This window comes from Petaurus breviceps, unplaced genomic scaffold (genome assembly GCF_028583685.1).
Source record: "Petaurus breviceps papuanus isolate PSGF00001 unplaced genomic scaffold, PetGlider_PUasm1.0 91041, whole genome shotgun sequence".
NCBI classification, from domain to species: Eukaryota; Metazoa; Chordata; class Mammalia; order Diprotodontia; family Petauridae; genus Petaurus; species Petaurus breviceps.
In genome coordinates this window covers 36,445,429-36,462,770 of record NW_027187400.1, presented here as the reverse complement: position 1 = coordinate 36,462,770, position 17,342 = coordinate 36,445,429, and the positions used below count along the sequence as shown (strand labels likewise).

The window sequence follows — 17,342 nt, the reverse complement described above, 5'->3', positions numbered from 1 at the left end:
CTTACTAGCTGTGTGACCCTAGGCAAGCCACTAAACCCCAATTTGCCTTAGTTTCCTCACCTGTGGAAAGAAGCTAGAGAAGAAAATGGCAAACCATTCTAGTATCTCTGTCAAGAAAACCCCAAATGGGGCAATGGAGAGTGGAACATGACTGGGAGATCTGAATAACAACAGACTTGTATGTAAAAATCACACTTTCTCTGAGACCCAGCACTTAAAGTTAACCTCCTTTGTGAAGCCTTCCCTGAGGCTCTCTTCTCTTTTCTTGATTTCTTCCTGCTGCAGACACTTATTAGCTGTGTGACCCAAGGCAAGTTGATTAACCTCTCTGGGTCTCAGTTTCATCCTCCAGAAAACAGAAAGGCTTGGACTTGGTGGCTTCTAAGGTCCCTCCCAACCCCAAGTCTATGAGGTCCCATTCTCCTGTGGTCCCACCCCTCGGGGAAGAAGAACAATGACCATAGACAGGTCAAATAACTCCTTTTGGTTTTGGTTTCCTTACCCCAAAAACTGAATGAATAAATGAATGAAACAAACATTCATTAAGAACCTCCAGTGTTCCCGAAACTGGGGATACACGTACAAAAGTGAGGCATGGAGCCCTTGCTCTCAAGTAGTTAACATTCTAATAAGGGGAAACCATGGACAGAGGGGAGTGGTGACCAGGGTAGAGAATCAGCCAGGTGCCACGCTCTTTCTTGCCGAAATAATTGTCTTGGTTTAATGACTGTTCCCAGAATGGAGGTGGGGCAAGCATTATTGGTTCCTGGTGGATTGATGCTGGCTGGGACATGAAGCATGGCATAAGCATGACCAGATGTAACGGGCTAGGTGAGCTTGGGCTCAGACATTTGCCCAGCAGGACAGCTCAGTCCCTGACAACTAGTACATGAAGTGGAGACATTGCCTTCTTCAATATTGTCACAGAAAAACACTTGCTAAGCCGCAGCTGTGAAAATGGGAGCTGGGACTGTCAATAGCATGGCCTGATAAAAATAATTTGCAACAAAGTGTGAATGTTTGATAGTGCTTAATAATGTTTGATAACCTTGTATGTGGCCTTCTCAGGGCAATAATTTACATTAAATTGAGGTCTGGAGAGGTGGTGGTAGAATGTCTGCTGTGGCCGGCAGGTGGGTAGGTGCTTTGGGATGGGGGGATGGGCACCAACTGAGGGTCTCTAGAATCTCCCCCCACCCCAAGGGAGAAGCTGCCTCTCTTCTTGTGCTCTGCATGGTTCAAGATCACAGCATCTTCCCTTTTTCTGTCTCCTGGCTATTTTCCAGCTGCCCAAGGATATCCTAGGGTTGTATGAGGAAAAGACAGAGAGAGAGAGAGGAAGAGAGGGAGGGAGGGAGGGAGAGAGAGAGAGAGAGAGAGAGAGAGAGAGACAGAGACAGAGAGAGACAGAGAGAGACAGAGAGAGAGAGACAGAGAGAGAGAGAGACAGAGAGAGACAGAGAGAGAGACAGAGAGAGAAGAGAAGAGAAGAGAAGAGAAGAGAAGAGAAGAGAAGAGAAGAGAGAAAGGGAAGAAGGAGGGAGAGAGTAAAAGAGAAGGAAGGAGGGATCTAGGATCTAGGGAGAAGAAGGAGAGAGAGAGGACATGGAAGAAAAGAGAAAGGAGAGAGGGGAGAGGGAGGAAGGAGAGACCCACACACTAAGGAAGGAGGGAGGGAGACAGAAAAGGGAGGGAAAGGTACAGACAGGGAGAACAAGAGAGAGTGATAGACAAAAATAGGATATTACAGGAAGGAAGGAAGGAGAAAGGTAGGAGAAAGGACTCACTTTGCTTCACCTCTGAGTTGGAGAGCTGGTGAGGCAGTTGAGGGGGGCCATTCAGAGAGCCCTGATCTAGAGAAGGGCTAATTAGACCTGGCAGCAGGCACCCAAGGGGGACAGTTCACCTTCCCTTTGGTTCTGCTCACCCTCTTCTCTCCTCCCACCCCCAACTTGGATGTTTCCATGAAGATGAAGCTCTGAGGTACTCAGGCATGTGATAGGTCCCAGGAAATCCAGCTGTCTGCTATCTGGGGGCTGAGAAGAGGCTGGTGTGGGGCCTGCTCTGACAAGGGGAGCTGTCATTTCGATGGAAGACTGTGCCCAGGGGTCCTTTTCTGGAAGGCTGAAGGTGAGAAGCTGGGCCCTGACCAGGGCTTGGAACCCAGCCTTAGGCTCACCCTCCTGGGGATGCCCAAAGAGATGCCCCACCATGGTCTCTCAGTCTTTCACAGCATCTGGGTACTCTGATAAACAAATGCTGGTCTCTCATATACATTCCTTGGCATGCCTCAGAGCTCTCAGAAGAAAAGGGCAAGCAGGATAATGGTTAGGCGATGAAGAGAGGTGGGCTTCTCTTGGAGAGGGGGATGTGTGGGTCAGACACGGCATAACCCTAGCAGTCACTGAACTCCCAAACTATAAAAAAGGGGAAAGAACCTGTCGTTCGTTCGTTCATTCATAAACGTTGATTGAGTGCCTGCAACTCAGGTCAAGAAGTCAACAAGCATTAATTATTGACTTACTATGTGCCTGGCCCCATTCTAGGTACTGGGACTATGAAACAAAGCCAACATTTACCTTCCAAGAGCTCTGTGGACACAGGTGTCAACACAGAAAGCAATGGGGGTGAGGGGTGTGAGAGCGGAGGTCCTGACAGCTGGGAGGGATGAGCTGAGCCCTGAAGGATAATTAGGGCTTCTAAGAGCTAAAGGCAAGGTCGTGCCTTAGAGGCAGGAGGGGCAGCCTGTGCAAAGGCCTCTGGGACAGAGGTGCTCAGGTGACTCACTTTGGCCGGGGTGTTGAGTTACAGGCCAAGGGGCTGAAGGCCAGAGAGGCTAACCAAGGTCACATAGCTAGGAAGTGTCAGAGGCTGGATTTGAACCCAGCACCCTATCTACTTTACCATTCTACCTTTTGTTCAATCCACAGCTCCCTTGCAGAGGCAGAGGAGGCTTTGAAGGGCCCATGGAGCTGGGGGATGGGCCAGAGCTCCAGTCTCTTCTGATGGTCCCTTACCCCCTGCCCCGGCTCAGTGAGGGTGAGGACAGTGTCCTCAGGAATCCATCTGCCTTTGGAACCTGCTGGTCCCCTCTCTCTTTGCTTTCTGCCCTACTTGGCTTTCACGCTTTGACCATCAGAGGCCAATCTAGACCACATTAGTAAGACATGTACAAGAGAGGTTTTGGGGGGGTTATTGATGAGGGGGCCTGGTTAAATGACCTCTTCCAGCTCTAATTCTGCGATGCTGTGTGATCACATCATTTCATCTTCTGGGCCTCAGTTTCCCATAGTTGTAAAATGAGAGAAGTGGACCAGATGACTTAGGCCCCCATTGTCCTAGGAACTAACATAGTTACTGAAGAGTTAATGGTGTAATAAGTGGTGAATGGTAGCATCTCGGAGCTTGAAGGGACCTCTGAGGCATCTCGTCCCAGCTCACCTCCTGAGGACAGGATGTCATCCTCTGTGGCATCTCACACAGTCATTCGGCATCTGTTTGTTGGGTGGCCCCGGGAGGCCAGCGCAGAATGGGGGTTCTGGTTGTGGGACAAAAGACAGATCACTTTTTTAAGGGTTTGTTGATACCTTTGGTTTTTACATAACCAGCATTTCTCAATATATCCCTCCTTATAACAAAAAATAAGAAAGAGGGGAGAAAAACAGACGCTGAAAAACTAACCAACACCTTAAAAAAAATCTGGCATTATCAGTGATGTTCCACACCCTGTGATTCTCCATATTTGCAAAGAAAGAAAGAAAGTGACAGAGGGAGCAGATTTAAACTCATTTTGAGCTGTCAAAGTATAGAAATAGGCATTTAGTCAACCAATCCACTGAGCAATAAGCATTAATTGATCACCTACTGTATACCATGAACTGAGTGCCAGGGGCACAAAGATATGGGGGGGGGGAAGAAACAGTCCCTGCCCTCAAGAAACTTACATTCTAAAGGGGAAGAAACAGGATCATACATCTAGACTGCTCCTCCATTTTACAAGTAGGGAAACTGAGGCCCATGGAGACTCTCCTGAGTTAGGGAGTTAGCAGAGTGGGGATTTGTGTTCAGGCGCTGGCTGTCTTGAGAATCTCTCGTGGAGCAGTATTGCTCACTAACTGATGCCTTTTAGGTCCAGATGCCTTAACAGGAACGGGGGAGTTACTGGAGAAGTGCTTTTGGTTAAGTTCTAAAAGAATGTCCCAGCTTCTATGTAAATCTGGCCTGAGGGGCTGGTTATTCTGATCCTGTGCTGTTCCTTGGAGAAATCAGTATCTTCTTGAGATCCAGCTGCTGCCACTGAGCTTTCTGACTTCTCTTCCAACTTTCTGGACTGAAATAGAGAGGAAAGGGGGATGGGGAGGCCAAGATGAGGGAGAATGCAAGGAGAGGGGGTAAGGGAGAAGAGAAGCAGGAAGGTCATGGAAGAGAGAATGCCAGAGTGGGGAGGCACCTTAGAACAGAGAAATAACAGGGTGGGAGGGATGTCAGAACTCATTGTCAGAGCTCAGAGGGGTCTTAGAACAGAGAAATATGCCAGATCTGGGAAGGACCTTTAGAACATAGTATGTCAGAGCTCAGAGGGGTCTTAGAACAGGGGATGTCAGGGGCAGCCACGTGGTGCAGTGAGTAGAGCACCAACCCTGGAGTCAGGAGGACCTGAGTTCAAATCTGACCTCAGACACTTAACACTTACTAGCTATGTGACCTTGGGAAAGTCACAACCCCAGTTGCCCTGCCTTCCCCCCTCCAAAAAGAAAAAAAGAAAAGAAAAACAGGGGATGTCAGAGCTGGGAAGGACCTTTAGAACATGGTATGTCAGAGCTCAGAGGACCCCTAGGATATGGAATGTCAGAGCTCAAAGAGGTCTTAGAACATAGACATATGTCAGATCTGGGAGGGCCCTTAGAACATGAAATGTCAGAGCTGGGAGGAGCCTTAGAACATAGAACATCAGAGCTGGGAGGGACCTTAGAACACAGAGATCACCTAGTTTAACCCCCTCCTTTAACAAATAAGGAAATGAAGGAGAAAAGGTGAGTAAAGGGTAGAGAAGCGAGGAATGGAGGGAAACATTGATACTCTCTGGGTCTTGCCTGGTGGGATCTCCATTCTAATCTCTGCCCTTTCAGTTCCCCTATCAAGGGGGAGTCTAAGGATCACCTGGGAGAAACAAGGAGCACTAAATGAGGGTCCTTTACTTACCTGACCTACAGAAACAAATGGGGAGATGGTCCAACCAGTTAATGACCGGGACTGGAAGGGGCTGTCAAATGTCACTCCCGAACCAAACGGCAAATAGCAATTCTCTCCCCCTTGCCTGAGGAAAGCCCCAGTGGACGTTGGCCAGGGCTCTCTAATAAGCTCACAGACCTCTCCTGAGGGGGCACTTTGCAAAGTGCCAGGCCCTGTACAAATACCAACAGCCTTCCTTTCTGTAGAATTTTCTTCATAACTGCCCTGGGAGGGTGGTAGTGTGAAGACTTCTTTAGGCTTTTAGACTCATTTTATAGGGCATGCTAGGTGGCACCATAGGGCACAGAGTGCCTACTGGAGTCAGGAAGTCTCATTTACCTGAGTTCAAATTCTGCCTCAGATATTTACTAGCTGTGTATGACCCTGAGCAAGTCACTTACACCTGTTTGACTCAGTTTCCTCACCTGTAAAATGAGTTGCAGAATGGTAAACCACTCCAGTATCTTTGCCAAGAGAACCCCAAATGGGGTCACAGAGAGTGGAACACGACTGAACTTGGGGGCTGAGACTGAGGCTGGAGAGATACGGAGTAGTCTTGTCTCCAGAGTGCTCACCTTCTAATGTCAGAGATGAGACTAAAATTCGGGTCTTCCTGATTCTGAATATGGGATATGGCTCTTGTCATGGCACCACGGTAGGACAGTTCCATGCACTTTCTCTAAGGGACAAGGTGAAATGGGAGAAGCAACGTGTGTGAGTCCCACAAGTAAAGGCCGAGGTGGGAATGATATTAATTAGAATTCAACTGTAAGTTTCATGGGGGCAAGAAGGGTCTCAGCCCTGCAGTGCCCAGGACAGAGTCCAAGGGTTTGACCCTAAAGGAGTCTGTAGTTACCAGTGAGTTAGAGACAATTAACATCTATTAACTGCAAGGAGAAAGGCCACTCCCTATAGGGCAGGGCACCACCTAGTGGTGGCCATGGAAACAATTCTCATCATTCTAGAACTCCAGCATTAGGCCAACTCTCTTATTTTACAGCTGGGGAAACTGAGGCCCAGAGAGGGGGAAAGGACTTGTCCAAGGGGCGAGTAGAAGCTCAGGGTTGAGGAGTAATTGTTTGCTGGCTCCAGTTCCTTGAGTTTTACATCATCCTGCCCTGTTAGGGTCCCCTAGTGACGAATTACCTACAATTGTGATATTAGTGGTAAGAATTATTGTAATAACTAGCATTTAGATAGCATTTTAGTGATCGAAAAGCTCTTTGCACACATTATATCATTGGATGCGCCCAGTAACCTTGTCATTGGCCATTAGACTAAGCTCTCGTTTTCCACTTGAGGAAACCAGCTCATAGAACTGGCCTTGTCCAGGGTCACACGGCTGGTGGAGTCTGCTCTGAAGCATTCTCCATTCTCCTGCAAGCTACCTGTGTGAGCTTAACCAACTCACTTCACTTTGCTGGGTCTCAGTTTCCCCATCTGTAAAATAAGGTGATTGGACTAATGGACTCTAAGTGTGTGATCCCAGGATCCTTTTCTCTTTGTGCCCCATCCCCTTTCCTCCTGGCATCTCCCTGTTCTCCCCTCTCTGGCTTTCCCTCTCTTTCTGTCTGACTCTTTCTCCTCATTTGTCCCTGTCCACATCTGTTTTCTTCCCCATTGTTCTGTTCTCTGGTCTCTCTCTTTTTCCATTCATCTTTCTTACCCTGTGTCTCATTTTGTTTCCTTCTCTCCTCCCTCTCTCCCCATCTCGCTTGCTTGTCTTTTCCTTTCTCTCTTTATCTGTCTTCCCTCCCTTCCTCTTTGTTTTCTCTCTTTCTCTCCCCCTCTCTTCTCCCTCCCTCCTCTCTTTCTCCTCTCTCCTTCCCTTTCTCTCTCTCTTACATACTTTCTTCTTCTCCTTTTCTGTCTCTCTCCCTCTCTCTTTCTCCCTCCTTGTCCTTACCTTTCTTTCTATCTCTCCCCCTCACTCTCCTTCCCTTTCTCTTTCCTTCCCTCCTCTTCTTCCCTCCCTCCTTTCTTTTTCTCTCCCTCTCTTTACCTTTCTCTCTCTTTTACCTTCTCTCTCCCTCTCCCTCTCTCCTTCCCTTTCTTTCTCCTTCTTTCATTCTCTTCTTCCCTCCCTCCTTTCTCTTTTTCCCTCCCTCTCCTTCCCTTTCTCTCTCTTTCCTTCTCTCTCTCCCCTTCCTCTCTCCTTCCCTTTCTTTCCCTCTCTTTCTTTCTCTCTGTCTCTTTCTCTCTCTGCTTCCCTTCCTCCTCCCTCTTTCTCCTCCTCCCTCCTTTCGCTCTCCCTTCTGCCTCTTCTTTCCCTGCCCTCCATTCCTCCCTCCCTTCCCCAGGGTGGCCAGCTCTGTGCTGGTGCCCTTCGGCTCCATCCAGGCCAGCTGGGCTGTATAGCATACAACATTTATGCTGGGGCTTATGTAACACAGAGCATTGTGTTACCGCACCTGCTCTGCCAAGGCACTCCAACAGAACAGCAAGGTCAGCTATTGCCTGGGCCATTAGAGCCCAGGGAGCAGGGAAGCTGTTAGCCTAAGGCCCTGCTGGCTTACGTAAGGCTGCTGTCACAGAGCCTGGCCTCTGCCTGCCACAACTGACGGCCTCACCTTTTCTCCCACCTGCTATGAAGCTTGGCTTCTGCCTGGCAAGGATTTGCAAGGAGAACCCTGGCCAGGGTAGAGAGAGTCCTGGCTTGGGTTCGAAGTCTGGCTTGGCCACTTAGGCCCTGATTCTTCCCGTTGTCTTTCTGGGCCTCAGTTTCCTCCCCTGTAAAATGAGAGGTTGTGCTAGGTGATAGAAGAGTGTTAGGCCTATAGTCAGAGCCTTTGGGTGTGAATTCCAACTCTTATACTTCCTGCCTGTGTGACTCTGAAGGAGTGACTTCATCCCTCTGGCCTTTAATTTCCTCACCTGAAAACTGAAGTTTCCCTTCACAACCTGCCTTTCCAGGCTGATCACACAGGACTCCCTTCCATGCTCTCTTCCACCCAGACAATCTGGTTTTGTTATTATTCCTTACATGTGACCTCACCTCCCATCTCCATGCCTTTGCTTTGGCTATCCCCCATGCCTGGAATGCCTTCCCCTTTTCATCTCTTTCTCTTAAAATCTCTACAGTTTCCTTCAAAGTTCACCACTTCCAAGAAGTTTTTACTAATTCCTCCAGCGTCGATTGCCTTCCCTGTAAAATTACCTTGTATTGATTTTGTAAGAAATACTTAGAGGTGTCTGTATTGCTTCTCCTGAATGGAGGTGGGTTCCTCTAGGGCTGGAATGAATTCATTTCTGTCCTTGTATTCCTAAGGCTTAGCACATAGGATGTGGGGAATAAGTGCTTATTAATTCATTGCTTGGTGGACTAACTTATGTTTCTAACATTCTATAATTTCAAATGTGTAATACTCCTTGCCAGGCTCAGGTGTTGTTACAAATGCTCTGCCCAAAAGCCTCTATGACAAGTCAGGAATGGGCCAGCCTAAAAGGGATCAGGAAGCTGAGATGGATAGGTGAATGGCCATGCCCAGAGGAGCCCAAGCTGGCCCTGGGCTCAGTAGCTCCTGTGCCCCTCAGGAAGGGGATTCTCATGTCTGTGTGTATGTGGGGGCAGGGAGCAGATTGAGGCTGATCAAATGAGACAATGTTTGTAAAAGTCACTTAGCACAGGGCCTGGAGCACAGTAAACACGATAAAAATGCTAATTTCCTTCCTTTCCTCCTCTTTTTTTCCCTGAGGCCAATATAACCCCAAATGTTAAGTGACTTGCCTAGGGTCACACAGTTAGTAAGTATCTAAGTTCAGATTTGAACTCAGGTCCTCTTGACTTCAGGGCTGGTGTTCTATCCACTGTGCCATCTAACTACTCCTCCCTTCCCTTTCTACTTCATCAGGGATGAGTGACATTCCTAGTGTCATAATCCATTGTTTGGTACATAGTGAGTGCTAAATAAACACTTTTTCCATTCATTCACTCATGCATGCATGCATTCATTCATAGATTCAGCCCCGGAACAGATCTTAGACATGACTTAGTCCAACCCTCTCGTTTTACAGATGAGGAATCTGGAGTCCAGATAGGGGAAGCAAGCTGCCTGAGGTCACACAGCAATTAAGCAGCAGAGGCTATATTTGAATCCAGAAAGTGACAGGACCAGCAGCAAAGTCCTATTTAGAAGCTAGGCCCAACCTTGACCCAAGGGAGCCCCTCAAGGTCAATCTATGCCCAGGGATGGTGCTATGGGCTAAATGGAATATCAGGCTTCTCTCCTCAAATGTGTAGAGCGTATCAGCCCTCCCCACTCCAGGCCTCCTCCTTCTCCACCTGATCTCAGTCTCTGTTGCCATAATTAGGCCCGTAATAGCTAATTGCAGGATGCCCAGTGATGGGTTCCTCCCCAGTCATTGTAGTCACTCAGACCCACGTAGGATTCTATTCTGAGGTGGCAGCGGGCTCCCCGCCTCTGAGGCCTGCCTGTCAGTCCTGTCCTGAGTAGAAGGTGAGCCCATCCTGCATCCCAGGCCCCACTCTGAGGTTGCTCTGGCTGATACCCGAGGGGTGAAGCAGGAGCGGCAAACGCACATCTTCCACATAATTTACAGCTTGTGCGGGAGACTCGGGCTGCCTGCTTCCATCTGACCACTGGAGCGTTCATTTAAGCAATGGTAGGCTGCCGAGCCCCGGAGCCATCAGGGAGTCATGGGGGAAGCTGCTTTGCCTTTTGTCACCCCCATAATAACACGGTATCAATGATGGCAATTGAGAAGCGTTCACGACTGTGCTATTCAGAGAGCTCAAGGTTGAGTTTTGCTCACAGTCTCTTGTGTTCTAGTTGAAAGCCTCTCTCCGATGCCCAAGGCCCTGAATGCAGAAGCAGCATTTTTATCAGCATAGGAGGAAGCCATGCAAACAGAAAGAAGGCTGGATTTCAAATCGCAGTCTCTTGCTTTGTACCTTCTGTCTGTGGGATAAGTTCCTTCCCCTCTTTGAACACAAGGTTTTAAGATTCCTTCCAGCTCTGACATTTTGCATTCTAAAAGATGGGGAGGGGCTGGGCCAGGTGGCCGGCAGGGTCCCTTCCCTCATTCTGACATTAGGTGTCCTGAAGGGAGTCCCAGCACCCACCATCCACTCTATCATCCTCCCAGCTCTAACGGCTTAGTTGTAACATGTTGCCCTCCCCCCACCTGCTCCATTCTGACTCTAACTCGAGGGTTATTAATGTGGAGTCCATGGGGCCCCAAGCGATCCAAGATCTTGAATGGATGGCAAAAAAACAAATAATTTATTTTCACTAAGCTGTAACTGAAATTTAGCACTTCCTTCAATGAATGTTTCTAAGCAGGGTGCCCTGGGTTTCACCAGGCTGCCCCAGGAGACCATGATGCAAAGAAAATTAACAAGACCTGCTCTAAAGTTTCTTTTTTGTTTCTGATGTTGTATATTCTAAGTCTCCTCCCACTTCTGGCATTTTAGGTTCTAAGGTTCCCCCTTGCTCTGTGTTCTATGTTCTAAGGTTCCTCCCAGCTCTGTGTTCTGTGTTCCAAGGTCGCTCCTAATTCTGGCCTTTTAGGTTGTAAGGTCCCTCCATGCCTTGCGTTCTATATTCTAGGGTTCCTCCTAGCTCTGACATTTTGTGTTCTAGGGTCTGTCCTAATTCTGACATTTTACATTCTAAGGTTCCTTCCAGTTCTGACATTCTGTGTTCTAAGGTCTCTCCCAATTCTGGCATTTTATGTTCTAAGATTCCTCTCTGCTCTGTGTTCTATGCTCTAAGGTCCTTCATAGAGCTAATATTCTTTGTTCTATATTCTTATCTTTGTTCTATATGCTTGAAGCTCTGACATTCTATTTTCTAGGGGTCCTCCCTGCTGTAAATCCTTTGTTTCTTATGATTCTATGGGGTCACTCACATTTCATGGGGCAGTCATGGAAATGACATTAAATTCCTCCCAGTAAGGGAGTTAGCCTCTCATTAGGGAATGAAAACTCGATTAGAGGTCAAAAAGATATGGGAAGGAAGGAAGGAAGGAAGAAAGGAAGGAAGGAAGGAAGGAAGGAAGGAAGGAAGGAAGGAAGGAAGGAAGGAAGGAAGGAAGGAAGGAAGGAAAGAAGGAAGGGATGCCTACTATGCACCACCTACTATGTGCCACAGTGCGCTAAGTGTTTTACAAATATCTTATTTTACTCTTACAACAATCCTGGGAGATAGGTGCTATTATTGTACCCATTTCACAGGTAAGGAAACTGAGGCAGATAGAGGTTAAGTGACTTACCCAGAGTCACACAGCTAGTAAATGTCTGAGGTCAGATTTGAACTCTGATCTTCCTGACTCCAGGTCTGGCACTCTGTTCACTGTGTCACCTAATTGCCTAGTTGCCTGGACAAATGCCCTCCCTTGCTAAACCTCTATTTCCTCCTCTGTAAATTGAGAGGATTGGACTAAGTGATCTCCATCCTGCTCCCAGAGTATAGGATGCCAAGATGCCTTGCATGGGGCTGGCACAGTCTCAAAACTCTCCTCTTACGGTCTTAGCAAGGACGAGAGCTCGTGGCAGGTGTGCCCCAAGACAAAGGAAGGAGAGCTCGTCCTGGGTCCTGACCACCTGAGGAGGAGCCTGGCTGGCCTCAGTGGACCAGGAACAATTCACACAAGGCTAGTGGAAGGAAACAGGCAGCCCGAGTCATAGCAGATAGACAGGAAGCATCAGAATCTGCATCCCAAGGGGCAGCTAGGTAGTGCAGTGAATAGAGCACTGGTTCTGGAGTCAGGAGGACCTGAGTTCAAATGCAGCCTCAGGCACTTAACACAAAAACTAGCTGTGTGACCTTGGGCAAGTTACTTAACCCCAAATTGCCCTCCAAAAAGCAAAAATACAAAAAAAAAAAAAAGGATCTTCACCCTGCTCTGACATATCCTGGGCAGATGACCTAGCTTCTCAATGGCCCCAGGCAGCTCTCTAAGACTAACCAATGAGCTGCATTGGAGGAGGGAGTTTCCACATTGGGAATTCTCCACATGGATGAATTTTCAAGTCCTGAACAAAAATAGCAACAGCAAAAGTACAAGATGAGTTTCAACTCTGCTCTTGCCTTTCTAGCTAACCCTGGGCATTTTCTCACACCTCAGTTTTCTTATCTGTAAAATGAAGGGACTAGTGTCTCTTCCAACTTTAAATATATGAAACTCATCAAATGAAGTTTTCATTGATTATCTGCGAAAGGGGTTCCTAACTTGCTTTGTGTCATGGACCCCTTTGGCAGTCTGGTGGAGCCTTTGGATCCCTTCTCAGAATCTTTAAATCAGTAAAATAAAGTACATTGAATTATAAAAGAAATCAATTATGTGAAATACAGTGATCTAAGTAAGAAAAATTTACAGACCCCAGATTAAGAACCCCTGATCTACTGTGTTCAGCCCTATTCTAGCCACAGTGAAGGGAATATAGGAGTAGTCAAGAGCCTATCATCTATTTGGGAAAATAAGATTCATGTTTGCAGAACTAGAAAATGGCATAGTGCATAAAGCACGGGCTTGGAATCAGGAAGACTCATGAATTCAAATCTGGCCTCACACACTTCTTAGCTCTGTGACCCTGAGCAAGTCACTTCACCCGGTTTTCCTCACTTTCCTCATAGGTAAAATGAGCTGGAGAAGGAAATCACAAAGCACTCTAGTAGCTTTGCTAAAAACCCCAAATGGAGTCATGAAGTGTTGGAATCAACTAAACAGCAATGGTAGGGAACATTAAGAATAAGATGTATTGTGGGGTCCACATGTGTAGAAGCTCAGAGAATCAGGAAGTACTGAGAGATGAAGTAGTCAAGGAGGGCTTCAGGAAGGAAGTGAAACTTGACCTGGGCATTGAAGGGTAGTAGGATTCATTTCTATTTCAAAATCTTGTATTATTACCTTCTCATTCATATTATTGGGTGCTCTGTGTTCTAGTCAAAATGGCAATCTTAAAGCTCTGTGTCCTTGCCCGAGTCTGGAATTCTGTCCCATTTGACCCCTGCCTCTTGGAATCCTCAGCTCCCTTCAAGATTCAGGCCAAATGCCACCTCCTTCGAGAGCCTTTCCTAATGTGCCTCTCTACTAGTGATTCCCCCCCCCCTAATTATTTTGTATCCATTTTGGTATAAAATTTACATTTACTTCCTTGTGTTCGTATTGTTTCCCTTCCCCCTAATAGAAGGTAGATTCTTTGGCCGTGAGGAACATTTCATTCTTGTCATTGTTTCTCCAGCAACTAGCATGCATTAGACGCTTAGTTGATTCTCCTTAAAATTAATTAAATTGACCAGGCTGAAGTTTTGCTTTTTCTGAGATAGACTTTTCTTGGGCCGCCTGGTTTGGTTGAGGATGGTGTCTCCATCTGTACCCAACAACCATCACTCTGCCTCATCTGCCCAGCCTCAGAAAAATCAGCCACACCCTTTCCTCACAAGAGAATATGTTGACTTCAGTAACCAAACCTAGGATGATCCCAAAGGGTGGCCCCAGAGAGTCAAGCAGCCACCATCAAGTCCAACATGGCCCACAGGTGGGACAAGATGATGACTGAAATTCTGGTCCATTCCCCATTTTCCCTCCAATGCCTTCCTATGCAGTCTAAGGCCCTTCTGGGCACTGATGACTAATGTGGAGACCTGCTTTTTGTCTAGCACCTCCTCTGTTTTTGGAGGTCAAGGTTCAGGGTGGTACCATCCAGCATCCCCATATCTCTACATTAGACCTGAGGTCTCCTATCCAGAATCTCACAAAGTGAGTGAGAAATGGAGTAAGAACAGGCTATTTCATCTTGGGTCCTTTGCTAGTGTTATATTCAAGAACAGGACGTTTTAAGACCAGATGCTAGTGAAAAACACACTTTCTAAAATTAGCCAGTTGAGAATTGCACATTTACCCAATGAAATGTATTGATTTGGCTCCAGATCTGTCTTTTTTTCCCCTCAATCTCTTCCATATATTTCTTTCTTTTTGTCTTCCTCTCTCTCTTCCTTTCCTCTTCTTCCATTTTTATTCTCTCTCTGGTTCTTTCTCAATGCTTCATCTTTGTTCCTGTGCCTTCCTATCTCTGTCTCTCCCTCTCTTTTTTCTCCCTATTTATCTCTCCCTGTTCTTTTTGGTGTTTCTGTCTCTTTCTTTCTCTCCTGATCTTTCTTTTTTTTCTCTGCCTCTTCCTTTCATCTTTCTATTTATCTGCATCTCATTTCTCTCTTCCACAGTTTCTTTTTCTCTGTCACTCTTTGCATCTCTCATTATTTTTCTCTTATTCCCTCCCTACTTCTTTTTGTCTTTCTTTCCATCTCCATTTTGATTTCAATAGGCACAAAGCATATTTTTAGAGGCACTTGACATCTACTCCCTACAGGGAACACATAGTGGAAAGTTACTCTGCTTCATTTCCTTCTCCTGGTGACTAAAGCCAGACTGTGGCCTGATGAGTAGAGAACCATCTTAGGAATCTAGAATCAGATTCTAGAAGGCTCTCCTCCAGAGAACTGAGTACTCTAGAACATTATCACTGTTTCCAGAACACTTACTAAGTGCTGTTGGTGATGAGGAGGCATGAGAGATAGTTCTACCCTCAGGAAGTTTGTGATTACATCACAGAAAGAAGGGAAACCCCACGGAGAACAGTAGCAAGCAAGACAAGACAGGAAATAAAGTCAAGCTGTACAATCTACCCTTAGAGGGTTTTGTGGCACGGTTGAAAAAAACCTAGATATGGAGTCTGAAGATCTGACTTTAAAGGCCTTAATATTTCTGGGTCTCAGTTTCCTCATTTGTAAAATGAAGGAGTTGGACCAGATGGCCTATGGGGTCTCCTCCAACTCTAAATTTATGATACTATAAACTTAACTTCTATAGGCCTTAGTTTCCTGATTTGTAAAATGAGAAAGGTGAACTAAGTAGGCTCAGAGGTCCTGTCTAGCTGTAAGCCTGTGAGCCCTGGTCCCAATGTAGACCTCAGTTTTCCTCTCTGTAAAATAAAGTTGTTGATCTAAATGATTGCTAAGACCCCTTCTTAGCTCTAAGTCCTGGGATCTCTTGACCTTTTCTGAAAAAGGCAAAGAAAGATGCTTTCACATTTCTGAGTTCAGATCTGTCCTCTGATGTTTACTAGCTATGTGACCCTGGGCAAGTCCCTTAACCTTTATCTGTCTGCCTCAGTTTCCTTATCTGTAAAATAGGGATAATCATAGCACCTACATCCCAGGGTTGTTGTGAAGATCAAAGGAGAAAATATTTATAAAACAGTTTGTTAGCTTTAAAGCACTATGTTAGTGCTATCCATTATATTATTATTATGCAGTCACTTTTTTGTTGCGTCTGGATCTTTGTGACCCCATTTGGGATTTTCTTGGTAAAGATATCAGAGTGGTTTGCCATTTCCTTCTCCAGCTCATTTCACAGATAAATAGAATGAAGCAAATAGGGTTAGGTGACTTGCCCAGGGTGACACAGCTACCAAGTATCTGAGTCTGAATTTGAACTTAGGTTTTCCTGACACCAGACCAGGTACTCTATCCACTATGCCACCAATATTATTATTATGATTATTATCATCATCATCATTATTATATTTCTATCTCTAATGATGGTGTGCCACTATGAGGCACTATAGTCATTTTAACCCCATTTTACAGATAAGGAAACTGAGGCTCATAGAGGTTGTAAACCTCTTCCCATGGTTATATTTATAATAAGTGTCAGAGGTAAGATTTGAACCTGGATCTTCCCGAAAATATCAACTTATGCTAAGCCACACAGTCTCTGATGGGCAGAATTAGAACTCTGGGAAAAGAGGAAGATCTTAGCCCTCCTACCCATTCTTCCTCTACTTCCCATCCCTGGTGCTATGTCAAGAGGCCTCATGTTCCAGAGGTCACAGTGTTTCCTTTATACACTTTCCTCACCCTGGCCTCTGGACTCAGCCTTTCTCTTGTTGTTAGGACCCCCTTCTCTCCTTGTGGTAGTGAGGATCACATGCTGCTCCCTGGGCCAAGGAACTGTGCCTTCTGTTAACCATAAACAGGGGCATAAATTACCAACTTCTCAACAGCCAAAAGGAAGCATTGCCCTCTGTCCTGCATCTTCCCCCTCCCTGAAGAGTTAGCTGCTTCTTCCCTGGTTATACTGAATTCAGTCCCCATAATAAGTCCCTAAATGCTATCACCAGGTCTGCTATTCTTGGCAAATTTGTCTTGGAACATAAATTCTTTCATGGTTTCCAATTTGCATGAAAGCATGGGTCATCAACTTCTTATACATTCCAGAGCAAACCCAGATCTTTGGCATGCTGCTCTGTGTTTCTTCTTCCTCTCTATTTCCATTTTCCCTCTTATCTTTCTTCTCCCCCTCTTCCCCTTCTTTATCTCTCTCCCTCTCCACTATTCTCAGTTACTGTCTTCACACCTTCTAATCCCCAGTTCCCTTTAAGGCTCATCTCAGATGCCACCTCCTACAGGAAGCATACCTTCATCCCCCTCCCAACCAGTTGTTACTGTGCTCTCTCTCTCTCTCTGCATATATATATATATATATGTATGTATGTATGTATGTATGTATATATACACACGTATATACACATATATGTTTATATAAATATATGTTCTTGCTAATCCCCAAAGAATCTTCCTTGATAAGAAAGAAAATTTTTTTTTGTTTTTGTTCCATTGTATCCAACTCTTTGTGGCCCCATTTGCAGTTTTCTTGGCAAAGATAATAGAATGGCTTGCAATTTCCTTCTCCAGTATATTTTACAGATGAGGAGACTGAGGCAAACAGGGTGAAGTGATTGGCCCAGGTCACATAGTAAGTATCTGAGGTTGGATTTGAACTCAGCTCTTCCTGACTCCAGACCTGGCATTATATCCACTATGGCACCACCTAGCTGCTCAGAAAAACTATTAAGCCAGAGCTGTTGACAAAATATCCTCTTCTGGAAGGGTATACAACATTTTGTACCCAGAATTTCCACTTTTTCACCTGGAACTAAACTAGGTTATTTCAGTGAAGCTGAGTTTGAGACAGGCTCTTCTCAATGATCTGATTATGTCTCTGAAAGTGATACAAGTTCCATCCTTTGTCCCTGAGATAATTAATAATAATAAATATGTAGTGTTTATTATGTGTTAGTCACT

General features: G+C 45.9%; 1 protein-coding gene across 5 annotated transcripts in view; it reads left to right on the top strand.

The window, feature by feature from the left end:
• The window catches only part of PLCH2 (phospholipase C eta 2), a 352,788-nt gene that overhangs the window by 62,697 nt on the left and 272,749 nt on the right, over positions 1-17,342 (top strand). The window lies entirely within an intron of this gene.